General features: G+C 38.9%; 1 pseudogene; it reads left to right on the top strand.

The window, feature by feature from the left end:
• The first annotated feature begins 1,973 nt into the window (after positions 1-1,973).
• Positions 1,974-2,742, top strand: LOC128585585 (phosphoribosyl pyrophosphate synthase-associated protein 1-like; annotated as a pseudogene).
• Positions 2,743-3,898: the final 1,156 nt, after the last annotated feature.

Here is a 3,898-nt window from a genome sequence, read left to right as displayed (position 1 = left end):
AAGTACAGGGCTTCACTGTCCAAGCAGTGGAGAGCTACTTAGGATTTTAGGAAATGACATAATCTGTCTTGTGTTTCAGAATGATAACTGACAGCAGCGTGAAAGAAAGGAAGGAACAGATGATGCAGCATTTTGGTCAAAAGAGATGGAGAAGAGAGTCAGGTTGGGAGTATTTCTGAGGAAAAAGCAGCTGACCCGGGAGAAGCCATGAGAGGTTGACCCCTGAGTGGTCTGTTCACTGAGAGCAGCATGGAGGAGATAAACGCAGAGACTTATCAGAACTAATTTGGCTTCCATACTGCCTCGTATCAGATAATCCTTATTATCCCGCAGCAAGGATAAGGTATAGGTTTAAATAATTTCCTGAGCAGATGCAGAAATTAAACATTTCTCCTTCCTTCCAGGCAAACAGAGATTTTACCAACTACTGGTGAATTCAATTTATCAAGTCCATTAAAATAACTGCAGTAAAAGGTGTACATATGTTTCCCCAAAACTGCTTAATGGATTTGGGGAGATTTTATGAAACTCTTCACTTGAGTTTAGGATTATAAATTAAAAATTTTATTAAATTTTATCCTGACAGGAAAACAAAATTACATTCCAATAAAGTTATATTTATTTAAATTGTTTTATATTAAAATATTTGCTCTCTGGATTTGACTCACTTTTCCTTGGACTCTTCAAATCTCACCTACACTCATCATTAAGAGTCAGTGGGGATTTGGCAGATACGGTGCACTGAATGTGGCCCTGGAAGACAGGAGATGGTGTCTCGCCTGCATCCCTGGCAAGGATAACTGAAGACATTGCCACACTCCTGGGAGACTATTTCTTCCACCAGAAATGAATGGGGTGAATGCTACTCTCTAAAGTTCATTTTCTCATTCTAGCATTCAAGGATTCAACAAATATACATTGAGTATCTACCACATGGCAAGTGTTGGAGAGATACAGAGCTGAATTAGTAGGATCCAGGTCTCAAAAGTTCTCAGTTTTAAGAATCATAAGCTGAACCATTCTTGTTTTAAACATTAATATAACATTTAAAAATTCACAGTGATATCGCAAAGAAATAATCTCTACATTGAAGCTAAAGTAACCATCCCATTTAAACACATTAAAGTTGTTGATATTTTGTGTGCCTGGAGAAAGATTTTATGAAGAAGACTTCAGTGGCAATTGCAACAATAATAAAAATGAACAAATGGGATTTAATTAGGCTGAAAAGCTCTGCACAGCTAAGGACAAAATAATTAAAGCAAATAGACAACCTTCAGAATGGGAAAATATTTTTGCATGTTATGCTTCTGACAAAGGGTTTATAACCAGAATCTACAGAGAACTCAAGTTAATCAACAACAACAACAAAAAGAGCAAACAATCCCATATGTCACTGGGCAATAGACATGAATAGAACCTTCTCTGAAGGTGAAAAATGTCCAATAAACACATGAAGAAATGCTCATCATCCCTAACCATCAGAGAAATGCAAATCAAAATAATCTGAGATATCACCTAATCCTAGTGAAAATAGTCCACATCACAAAGTCCCAAAGCTGCAAATGCTGGTGTGGATGTGGAAAGAAGGGGATGCTTTTACACTGTTGGTGGGGCTACAAACTAAGATAGCCTCTTTGAAAAGAAGTATGGAGAATCCTCAAAGAACTCAAATTAGACCTCCCATTTGACCCCACAATTCCATTACTAGGCATCCACCCAGAAGAAAAAAAAAACAAAAACGTTTAATCATAAGGACATTTGCACTAGATTCTTTTTCACAGCTCAATTTACAATTGCCTCCAAGATGTGGAAACAACCTAAGTGCCCATCAACCCATGAATGGATTAATAAACTGTAGTATATGTTTACTATGGAATACCATTCAGCCATAAAAAAGATGGAGACTTTACATCTTCTGTATTAACCTGGATGGAGTTGAAATACATTCTTCTTAGTAAAGTATCACAAGAATGGAAAAGCAGAGCAAGATGAGGAAGAGGGGCTCCATCGTGTGCAAGCTCCTCGTGTTCATGCTGGCGAAAGCAGGTCTAACTCACATTATGACTATGGATCTTCACCAAGAGGAGATACAAGGCTTTTTCGGCTTTCATGTGGACAACCTCAGAGCCTCACCTTTCCTGCTCTCAGTATATCCAGGAAGAAATTCCAAATTACAGAAATTCGGTCATTGTAGCTAAGTCTCCTCATGGTACAGAAAGGGTCCAGTCTTTGCTGAGAGGCTGCGTCTGAGCTTGGCTGTCATCCACCAGGAAGCTCAGTGCACAGAGCTGGACATGGATGATGGTTGCCACTCTCCCCCTAGGGTCAAAAATGCCACTGTGCACCTGGGCCTGGAGTTGCCATTGATGATGGCCAAAGAGGAGCCACCGATAACTGTTGTTGGAGATGTTGGAGGCCACGTTGCAATCATACTGGATGACATTATTGATGATGTGGAGAGTTTGTTGCTGCTGCAGATATCCTGAAAGAGAGAGGTGCTTATAAGATCTCTGTCATGGCCACCCATGGTATCCTGTCTGCAGATACCCCCGCCTGATTGAGGAGTCCTCTGTTGATGAGGTGGTGGTGATGAATACTGTGCCTCAGGAGGTGCAGAAGCTGCAGTGTCCCTAGATCAAGACTGTGGATATAAATTTGATTCTTTCTGAAGTTATTCAAAGAATCCACAATGGAGAATCCATGGCTTACCTTTTCCGAAACATCACTATGGATGACTAGCTTTCATTAGCCTTGACTCTGGAACATCTAAGGAAAACATGTGAAAAGCAGTGCCATCAGTTATGTACACCATGTTTCCTTGCAAAGGAGGACTGGAAATAATCAGAGTTAGTTTCTGTCACCAAGATTGGTGGGTAGGAGGCATTAAGATTGTCAAGAAGAAGACTGAGCTAATGGATCAATAAAATGGCCTTAAATGGCTGCCACCATCAGCCTTGTTCCTTAAACAAAACTTATAGATGCTTTCCTGGAAAGAATCTGAAAATCTTGTTGATGTAAAAGAGGAGTTAAAAGCAGATAAAGTCTTAAGTCTGTAATGACCATCATTGTTTCAACTGCAGGGAAGTACAAGTATTGATGTCAAACCCGGTTAGGGAAGCTGAATGCCTGCCCTGTTCCTGTCCTGTCATCCTCTCTCTAGTCAACTTCAAGTCTTTGATAAAGAATCCTATATATATATATATATATATTTTTTTTTCAGAAACTGCTGTGCCTTCAGCCATTAAACAATGAAGCATTGATGTTGTTACTTATCCCAAGGACATCAGACTAGAAAATAGTGTCCCATCTCTGGGTATCTGTGTGGCTCTAAAGTTGCAAATAAAAGAATTTATTTGTCAAAAATAAAAAAAGAATTGAAAAGCAGGTATCCAATGGACTCAATACTAATACGAAGCCAGTATACACACATGCCCACAGAAGAGAAAAACTCAATTCAGCTCAAGTTGGTGGAGGGAAAGAGGAGAAGGGCAGAGGATTGGTATGCTCCCACCTGATGGGCACAATGTAAGGGTCAGTAGCACACCTCCTGGGTGCGGGACACAACTACAACAGGAACTTACTTTACCTAACAAATACAAACATTGTAACCTGATCATTTGTATCCTCATATTAATCTGAAATAAATTTAAAAATTAAAAAAATAAAATTAAAAAATTGTTGATTAAAAAATTACTATAATCTATTTTTTAGGCTTCCTAAAATATAGGGTGTTCCAAAAGTCACCTCTAAAATCGCCATATGTAGGGAAAATGGGAAACTGCAGCTAAGGGTAGCTTTACTTATAAAATATTCATAAGATATGGCCATAACTTAGGGAAAATTTTCTAAATATTTTGAAAGACCCAGGAAACCAAGGGCATCAAAAAACAGAGTA

This window comes from Nycticebus coucang, chromosome 5 (genome assembly GCF_027406575.1).
Source record: "Nycticebus coucang isolate mNycCou1 chromosome 5, mNycCou1.pri, whole genome shotgun sequence".
In the NCBI taxonomy this organism is placed as follows: Eukaryota; Metazoa; Chordata; class Mammalia; order Primates; family Lorisidae; genus Nycticebus; species Nycticebus coucang.
This window is presented reverse-complemented; position numbering and strand designations above follow the sequence as displayed.